The 10318-nt window shown below is 37.1% G+C and overlaps 1 pseudogene; it reads right to left on the bottom strand.

Annotated features, from left to right (window-relative positions):
• Positions 1-36: 36 nt before the first annotated feature.
• On the bottom strand, positions 37-155 carry LOC123660736 (annotated as a pseudogene).
• Positions 156-10318: the final 10163 nt, after the last annotated feature.

The raw sequence follows: 10318 nt of genomic DNA, 5'->3' as shown, positions 1-10318 counted from the left end.
AATATTAAAAAAAAAACGAATTGAAAAAGAACAAAAAGCCAACGTCTCGCGATGTTCCCAGGCGGTCACCCATCCGAGTACTGACCGCGCCCGACGTTGCTAAACTTCGGTGATCGTATGAGAACCAGTGTATTCGACGTGGTATGGACGTTTAAAATTCGTGACGCCGTGACGCATTTAATCCGAAAATTTTTACCCCCCATGCGCCTAAAGAAATTTCATTTCAAAAATTATGATAGTCGTAGCCGAAAGGATCATTGCTAAATTAATGACATTTATTCACAAGACGATGCCCCACGAAGATATTTCTGGAATAAACGAGCATTCGTGATTTTTAAATCTTAAAACCTGGTTATCTCGAGAATATAACAGGCATTTTTTAGGCAAGAGAAATCCAACCAAAACCTCATTTTTACCATTTAACCAAGCTTAGAATAAATTTACACAATAAAGTCTACTAGTGGACGCCCAGAGGTCGAAACTCAAAAATAATTAAAAATTTAAATTAAAGAAAACCAAAAAATAAAATACATAGGGAAGCTTTATTTAAATTTTTCAATTTAACTACAGACTTTCACAAAAAACAAAAAGTGTATAATATGCGTGTGGGTAAAATTTTAGATTAAAAACCATCGAATTTCGGGATTTTGGGGAGAAGGGGGATTTGGACGCTACATCCGGTACCACACTTCGGAACCCCATGGTTATGGAGATATCCATGGTTAAAGTTTTGAGATTAGAAGAGCAATTTCGCAGCTTTCAAACGTTAGTTTCACATTTCACAAGCATTTTATTTTTCACATTATACACGTTATTTTCACAAGTTTGCTCGAAAATAACTTGGAGTACGTAAAAACGATCTCGACTGCAAGATCAACAAACGATACAACTTCCGTTACTCATGATCCGTTCCGAAGCTTTTACATGTCATTTTCACATTTCGCACGTTATTTTCACATTTCACACCTTAATTTAACGTTTTCACACGGTTTTTTAACAAACGATATAACTGATAACTAACCACTGAGAGATAGATGCTTTAAAAATAATTGCGCGCTTTTTATCGTTTCGCTACAAAGCATTGTAAGCATAAATTCAATGTTTTTGTCTAAATAACTGTAAAAGGCAAAGTCTAAGACCATACAGCCTTATTTCGGGTTATGTTTTTTACTTAAATATATTTTATTTTTACTTATTTACTGTTATAAATGAAAAATATTCAATATTTTCAGTTCATTTTTAATAATTGTTACTGAATATATAACAATAAATAAGTAAAAATAAAAATATATTGAAGACATAAGCATGACATGAATTAAATAAAAATAAAAAATAAACCTAACCATTTAAGCTCATCTTTGCTATGTGGCTATAGAATTTAGCCACCCCTTCTCATCCCGTGGGTGCCATAAGAGGCGACTAAAGGATAGCTAAGTTCCAATACCACCATGGAACTAGTGAAGCCGACCGATGGCGGGATAGTAAATACAAAGACCGAGGACGGGCAGCAGCGTCTTCGGTGCGACAAAGTCAGTCCTGCGGTCACCAACCCGCTTGCCCAGCGTGGTGAATATGAGCAAAAACCCCTATGAGTTCGCACCAAAAGTTTCGGCCCTCAATTCCTGGCAGCCTCACTATTCCCGGCTACGGGAGCGGCCGCGGTAACGGTGGGGTAAAGGGTGCTAAGAATCACCGGGCTGCGGGAGGCTGCCAATCAAAATTTCATCTGGCTACGTATAGTGGACGCACGCTACGGCTGGACCGTCATCATCGCCTTTGGCGACCAGCCTCAGCGCTCCTCTACAAATTCGTTCATGCGCTTATGCACGGCGGGCGAAGGCTGCCGTCCTTCTCGTAAGGGTAGGGCAGACCAAGACCACGTGGATAGTGGGGTGCTCCGATTCATTTTTGGGTATTTTTCGAATTTCTATACCTATATTTTAACGATAAAAAAGTCCATTTATTCTATCCCTCTATGACTTGTTTATGGATATAAATTTGAAAGTACTTAGGAATAATTGTGTTTGCTCGCAAACGAAAAAAAACCGACTTCAATTACATCGACGAGTAATACAACGTAGATCGACGAAAAAATAGTCAAGTAACTACGCGTTATCAAAGATTACTCAAAAAGTAGTGATCAGATCTCAATAAAATTTATATGTGACCACATGACAAACATCAGCTTTCGATTAAATTAAAAATTATCAAAATCGGTACACCCAGTAAAAATTTATTGCGGATTTTCAAGAGTTTCCCTCGATTTCTCTGGGATCCCATCATCAGATCCTGGTTTCTTTATCATGGTACTAAACTTGGGATATCTCCTTTCCAACAAAAAAAGAATTATCAAAATAGAAAGTTATGCGGTATTATACAACGTAGGTCGACGAAAAAAGCGTCAAGTAAAAACGCATTATTAGATATAACTCGAAAAGTAGTTGTTAGATCTCAAATAAATTTAAATGGGACCAATTGGCACACACCACCTTTCCATTAAAAAAACATTTGTCGAAATCGGTCCACACGGTCAAAAGTTCTGATGTAACATACATATAAAAAAAAAAAAAAAATACAGTCGAATTGAGAACCTCCTCCTTTTTTGGAAGTCGGTTAAAAAAAATTACAATTATTAGCGATTAAATTTCAAAAATGATTTTTATAAAATTTATACGGATGAATCTAAGCACCCAAAAAGTTAAAGCAGCATATTTCGACAGTAATTTTGTTATTCAGAAACAAATATTAAAAACGAAACAAAATATAGAATATTTTTCTATATGACAGTAAATAAGTAAAAATGCATAAAAATATAGTTTAGTAAAAAACATGACATGAAATGAAATAAAATACACTACAACCATTTTGTTTAAAAGTCTGTCTCAGTCTATGTTGTCTATGTTGTTAAACGTCAGTTCGTATCGTGTGTTGATCTTGCAGTCGAGATCGTTTTTCCGTACTCCTGTTTGAAAATAACTTAATAAAGTTGCGGAACGGAGCATGAGTGGCACTCCCCGCAGCGCCAGAGCTAAGGTGGAGTCAGACGCGGAGCTCGAAGGTATTATTATAGCTTTAAATTCTTCCTCTAATTTCAAAACTTTAACCATGGATATCTCCATAACCATTGGTTTCTGAATGATGGCAGTGTTACCTAGTATAGCTCCCCTCCACCCTCCGCCCTCCTCCCCCCAAAACCAGATAATTCGATGGTTCTTAATCTAAAGCATAGCCTGCGTGTGTGTGTGTCAAATACTACATGGTAGTGTATGTAATTATTTTAATTTAATATATTTGTATGCATAATTTAAAAAAAAAAAATATTAACATTCTGCACTCCTCTATAAACTATAACGTATACGAAATTTTATACTCCTCCGTCCGCGCAATTATCGCAAAAGGGGGTACAAAATTTTTGCTTCACGTATTAATATATAGATTCTAATACTCCTCAGATGATCACACAGATATGTTTAACAATATATAGCCCAAGAGCAGAGGAACAACATTTGCCAATAATATAAGGCTAAAACGCAGCGTGCTGTGTGGCTACGGCACTAAAGAATTTAGCCAACCCCTTCCCTTCCCGTGGGTGTCGTAAGAGGCGACAAAGGGATAACAAGGTTCCACAACCACCTTGGAACTTAAGAAGCCGACCGATGGCGGGATAACCATCCAACTGCTGGCTTTGAAATACACAGGCCGAAGACGGGCAGCAGCGTCTTCGGTGCGACAAAGCCAGTACTGCGGTCACCAACCCGCCTGCCCAGCGTGGTGACTATGGGCAAAGCACATGAGTTCACGTTATTTTTGTCGTAAACTTGTGGAGGCCTATGTCCAGCAGTGGACTGTATAGGCTGTAATGATGATAATGATGAAAACGCAAGTAGTGTTACAATTAATTAATCTTTATTAGTTTTTGGTTAGAGGTTATCAAGATGTATGTGAGATGATGTGTAAATTATCTGGTAATGTTCGACGTGCCATCTTATATTACTTCGAAAAAAACATGCACCTTTGCACTTTATAATTTGACAAAAGTCAATTGTTATTTTATACGCCTTTATTGCCTAAGTCACTATGAATTAAATCATCGTAGTTGCCCAATGATTCTGCCTGTATTGGAAGTATTTAGCTGTATTGGAAGGCCAGCAACTCGCGGTCTCTTGATCTAGACTTATCCAGTATTCGGAACTCACATTATCTATTAACTGCACTTACTTGATCGAATGAAATATCGCTTCCAGCATGGATTGGTCGAAGTCTCCAGAACCATTACAGCCTCGGAGGTTGCGGACAAAGTCTTCCACCGTCATGGGCACGTTAAGTTTCTTCGCATTATGGTTGTGTTGATCCACATTCAACATGATTACGGCGTACGCTAGTCGGAAAGCTGCGTCTGTGTTTGCGAAGGGTTCGCCATTCGTTGACTGTTCGTTGAGAAAAACAAATATCACAATCGCTTAAACCGAAAGTAAAAATCATCATATCAAAAGTTTCGCTCTAGCGGGTATATCGTTCCATAGCTTAATTGGCTAGAGCGTCGACACGGTATGTCGAAGACGCGGGTTCGAATCCCGCTGGAGCGGTCAATTTTTGATATGGTATTCAAAAATGTTTAGAATTCCTAATTGTGGGTAACACAAAAATAAAAATCGTACATATTAAAAACAAATAGATTATTTTTCATAGAAATTTTTATTATATGTATACTTTATTGCACTCAAAAATACATATAGAAACAAAAAATAATAGGTTTATGGCAATGGTGGACTTATCTCTGAAAGAGATTTCTTCCAGTCAACCCACAGTCATGAGTCATTATCATCATCATCTAAATAATCGGTTCGTGTACTAAAATTTGACCAATTTCAGGGCAATTTTCTTAATTTTTTAAGAACTTTTTAGATGATATTAAGAAAAATTTACTGAAAAAAAAAGATTGGTCCATCCTTCCTCAATTTTTTCGCTTAGCAACACGTTTAACGATTATATATATATACACAAGATTTTGAATTAAACTGGTTACTTTTATTGCTAAAATTATTCAAAAACGGGGTATTTAGCACCATTTATTTTCAATTGGCGTCGATATTTCGACATTAGCTACGAATTGTTTACGAGACTCAAACCTCTAAAATTATCAGTGTTTCTCTACCATATCATGCATGTAAACCTTCCTCATACGTATAAATCTTCCTCTCGGACAAACGAACGAGAAGCAGCTTCGTTTTATACTATGTAGTGATACTCACATGCCACCGTTCGGCAAATTGGTCCATAACAACGGATATGAGCGGCGCCTCCCCGGGCAGGCGGAAAGTCTCAAGATAGAGCCGCAGCGCCTGGTCTATGCGGAGTCCCGCATAATCGAAACTATTCGCGAACGCCGTTAGTATACTCGGCCCGCCTTCCTCTTCGCGAGACGACCGCTTGCAGATATATTCACCTATATTTAAGGATGGAGTATGGTAGGAGTATGGTAGAAATGTAGCTGTAGGGGTCCACCGGAACCTCAATTATTATCAACCTTACTCTTCAATTATTATCACGCGAGACTAATTACAATTATAATGTTTAATTAATTACTAAACTGATTTATAATCATTTTAAAAAGTAACAAGAAATAGACACAAGCTGTCATTATTCCGGCACAAACCTGACAAGAATCAATAATTCCCAATAAAAATTTCTGTTCAATAATCCACAGATTATAATCTCTCACCAATCATTTTCTTATCCAGGTCTGGATTCTCTCTGAGGAACAAGGCGACTTGGTGTGGATCAAGCGGCGTGGGTAACACTCCGTGCTCTTGGAGGAACTCTATGCCACGTTCTGGTTTCTGGTTAAACAGCTCCGTTCCTTGGATCACCCACTGGAAATAGAGTTTAGAATCGATAATAACTCACAATAAGTACCAGAATATAAGTTAAGTAGCTAAGTTAATGATTTTATCCGACATTATGAAGCTTCGGACAAAAATTAACCGTATGTTTCATTCTTCATATCAAAACTACTTAAATAAATACATTCGTTTGAATTGGTTGTATTTTTTCAATATATAAAAATTGAAAAATAGAGCCAATACTGCGTTAAAGACTAACCAAATATAAAATTATGAATCTATTTTTTCGTCTACACATCGCTACTAAATTTCGCATCTTAACAAAAAAAAAGTTGACACAAATTTAGAAAATCAAAAAAATTACCTTTTTTATGTTCCTAACGTTTTCCAATTCATCTTCAGAAGGTAGATCCGTAGATGAATTGTGTCTCCCTATCCGCCCACCACTGAAGTACTGGCTGATATCGTGGGTCACGTGGTCACTGACCACAGAAACGTCATCTAGACCACCCAGCTCTAAGGTCACGTGACCTCCCCTCACATCTAACTCTTTCTCATTCTCCTTCTCAATCTCAACACTCTCCACCTCAATCTTCTGCATCGTCCCCACTTCTATCGCCTCGATGATAGTCATTAGAGCCTCTAACGACATCGTGTGGATGTTATACGCTGTTGATGATACGACATTCTTTGACAGCAACTTGGCCAGTTCTTCAAAAACATTGGTGCAGTAAACGTCACAGTCGAAGTTCAGATACAATTCCGTGCAAAGACCGGGTATTCTAAACATTTGGGCCAAATTTTCCAAGGCTATATGGTGTATTTCTTTCAATTCGTATATAGATTTGGTCGTGTCCGCTGATATGATTTCTATGATCTTCTTGAAGAATGCCTCCATTTGGTACTTGAGATGGACGCGAAGAGCTTCGAAGAGGAGGAACCAGATTTGAAGGTCCAGCGCGAATATCGATATCCTTTCTGTATCAAGCAGCTAAAAGAGAAATTCCAAATTAATACTCATATTATAAAACTGAAGAGTTTGTTGGTTTGTTTGTTTGAACGCGCTAATCTTAGGAACTACTGGTCTGATTCAAAAAATTCTTTCAGTGTTAGGTAGCCCATTTATCGAGAAAGGCTATAGGCTATATATCATCACGCTTATACCAATAGGAGCGGAGCATCAATGAAGAATGAGAGAAAATATATATTAAAAAGGACTTAGTTTTAATTATACATTTGTGTTAACTTAATTTAGAATAATTTTGTTTCTAGACCGACGCTACTCAAGATTAAATTTGATATTTAATTCAAACAGAGAGAACAAAAGTCCTCTATCTTATATTTTAAAAAATCCCCAGAGCTGAGCTAAAACATATGCTCCGAGGTAATACAAAAATAAATCGTACGAGATAAACATTTATCTGAATATCTTGTGAAAATGGAAACCAATACAATTACTTACGCTTAATAAATTTCTGCACAAAGAATCTTTCACTAGGTACAGTAACGAAGGGTACTTGGCTAGCTGGTCGGCCCCGACTTCTAAGGCAGTGGCAACCAAACTGAGACCCAAGTGGACCATAGCTGAAGTATTCTGTGAGTCCAGGGGATTGCATAGCGAGATTAGGAATCTGAAAAAAATATGTTAGATAGGTGTAAATACCTAACTAGGTTTAAACGAGTCAACCTAACTAGTCCATCTAACTACCCTACCTATCCTGCTATCCTACACTTGATGAAATCACAGACACTTAACGGAAGTCACGGAAAAAAAATACATTCAGAAAAAAAAACCAGCAAAAACTAAAACAAGGCAAGGAACAAAACGGCAATCAAACATAACAAATTTAGATCTAAACATAATTGTGTTTGCTCGCAAACGAAAAAAAAAGCGACTTCAATTACATCGACAAATAAGTAGACGAAAAAAGTAACAAACGCACTAGTCGTCACTACGATTTTCTAGAGTTTCCCTCAATTTCTCTGTGATGCCATCATTAGATCCTGGTTTCCTTATCATGGTACCACACTTGGAATATCTTCTTTTTAACAAAAAAATAATTATTAAAATCGGTTCAGAAACGACGAATCCCCGAACATGCATAAAAAATATATATATACGGTCGAATTGAGTAACCTCCTCCTCTTTTGAATTCGGTTATATTTGGTACGTTACAAACTTAGGTAATGTACCCAAGGTAACAGATAACTTCTACAATCACACTTCACAGTCACAATATTCAATTATTATTAAATCCTAATGTCTCGGTAGACATTACCTTTCTATTATATCATCGGCTGTATTAAATATAATAATGTCTCTTACAATTACAATAAATAAAATAATGTCTCTTGTGTAGGCCAAGAGAAAAAAAATCTTGGTACTCTTTTAAAACTTAAACTCAAGACAAAAATGCAACAGTATGACCATCCAATCACAGCCAATCTTGTGACCCTTACTGTATCTATTTACAGGGCAGGTCATAGATGTAGCCTGGTCGAGCTTTATTCAATCAGTTTACAGCTAAATACTATTGCTTTCAAGTAGCGTCGTGTTCCTGGGGCGACTAAAGCGACCAGAGCACCCTGGAGTGGATTGGGGCGTAGGGTCGACAATATTACGCTCCTGGTGTTGCAGATAGCCTACGATGATCGCTGACCACCAGGCGAGCAGTACGCTTGTTTTCAGACCTAGTTTTATAAATAAAAAATCGCGAATCGCAAGCGCCATTGTTTAGGTGAACTCTGGTGCCTTAAGTCACTGACATAGCGAATTAGAATCAAAAGTATCTACAATAAGGCTTACTAACCTGAACAATTCCCTCACGCAGGCTAAGCCATATGGTTGCAAGTTGACAGAGTCCTCTTGCGGTGTGAAACGGATGCCTCTGTGGTTCACGTACTCCTCCAGTTTCTCGCCGCCTTCGATTTGAGTTTCGTCCTTTGTGGGCTGCTGTTCTGGTTCTGCAGAATCTGAATAATGGATAGTTATTCAGACTATATATATTTGACTAGCCCGTTGGCGCAGTTTGTAGTGACCCTGCTTTCTGCTCCGAGGGTTGTGGGTTCGATTCCCACCCCGAGTCTGGGTGTAATATAAATATTTATTTATATATTTATGTATGTATTATTTATAAGTATGTTTATCGAAAAAAAAATGTAGCTATATACCAGTCGGCTGTAACCTATAACACAAGCATTAAGTTGCTTACTTTAGGAACAGACGACCGTGTGTGTATTGTGTAAATATATTATATTATATTATATTATTATATTATATTATTATATACAGGGTGAACAGAAGTGCAATATGATTCTAGATGTGTATCAAATATTTAATTACTCCAAATTAAAAACTTGTCTTGCCCATCAACTACCGCTTTAATTTGTTTGAAATAATGTAATTGTTAAATAAAAAATTTCGCAGTTTTCGCGACTTTTCCTTTTCTATTTTCTGTCTAATCAGGCAAATGTTAACATTCAGGTGGCCCATAAAGGTTATACTGCCCAATATTTTATTATTAATAATATTGAATACGCTCTTGGAATCCAAACGGTCAATAATATTCGTTTTAGCCTGTAATATCCCACTGCTGGGCATAGGCCTCTTTCCCCATGTAGAAGAAGGATCAGAGCTCAATCCAACACGCTGCTTCAATGCGGGTTGGCGGATATATTCCCTACTATAAGTAACGATCGCTATCAGGTGTACATGATTGACGGCTTAGCGTGCTCTCCGAGGCACGGTAAGGAGACCCCAACGACTGCACAAACACAGACCATGGCAAACATCTGTATGGTCAAAAAAAATTTTTTTTTGTTCTGCGTGGGGATGGAACCCGCATCCGCCAATTTGCACCAACGCGATATTAATATTCACTCAATAAAATTAACAAACCATTCGCGTCAATATTTGTATGGGAGTAAAATGTCTGACGAAGTTTTAGCGGCAGCCATGTTGGTGATTTTGTTGAATAAACGAAAGAAAGAAAACGACTATGTACTAAAGAATTGTTTAATAAAAGGTCAGTCTACACTTACGAAAAGCTTTTTAAGGACTTAGCCATAACCGAAGAAAGCGATTTTAAAAATTATATGAGTTGGATATTGCTAAGAAAAATTGTTACAATTAATTGGTTATTATTTAATTACTCTTACTTTTCATTAATAATGTGCTATCAGCTATGTTGGGCAATATTATTAAGGCTTATGGGCCACCTTATAAGATATAAAATAAATCTAATTTTACAGAGAAGTATCTCTTAACAGAGGCATAGAGACGAAATGGACTAATATTTATTTTGTGGTCCGTCTACTATCAATTGTCAAGCCAAACTTTGCAAATCCCAAAACCCAAAAGTTGAATAAGACACAATACAAATCTAACAAAAGCCAGGAACTACTGCTTGTACCCAAGCCTCGGAATAAAGGAGAAGCCTCGTATAATTTACTATTCATTACATATATGTCTATAG

Source organism: Melitaea cinxia, chromosome 15, assembly GCF_905220565.1.
Source record: "Melitaea cinxia chromosome 15, ilMelCinx1.1, whole genome shotgun sequence".
NCBI classification, from domain to species: domain Eukaryota; kingdom Metazoa; phylum Arthropoda; class Insecta; order Lepidoptera; family Nymphalidae; genus Melitaea; species Melitaea cinxia.
This window is presented reverse-complemented; position numbering and strand designations above follow the sequence as displayed.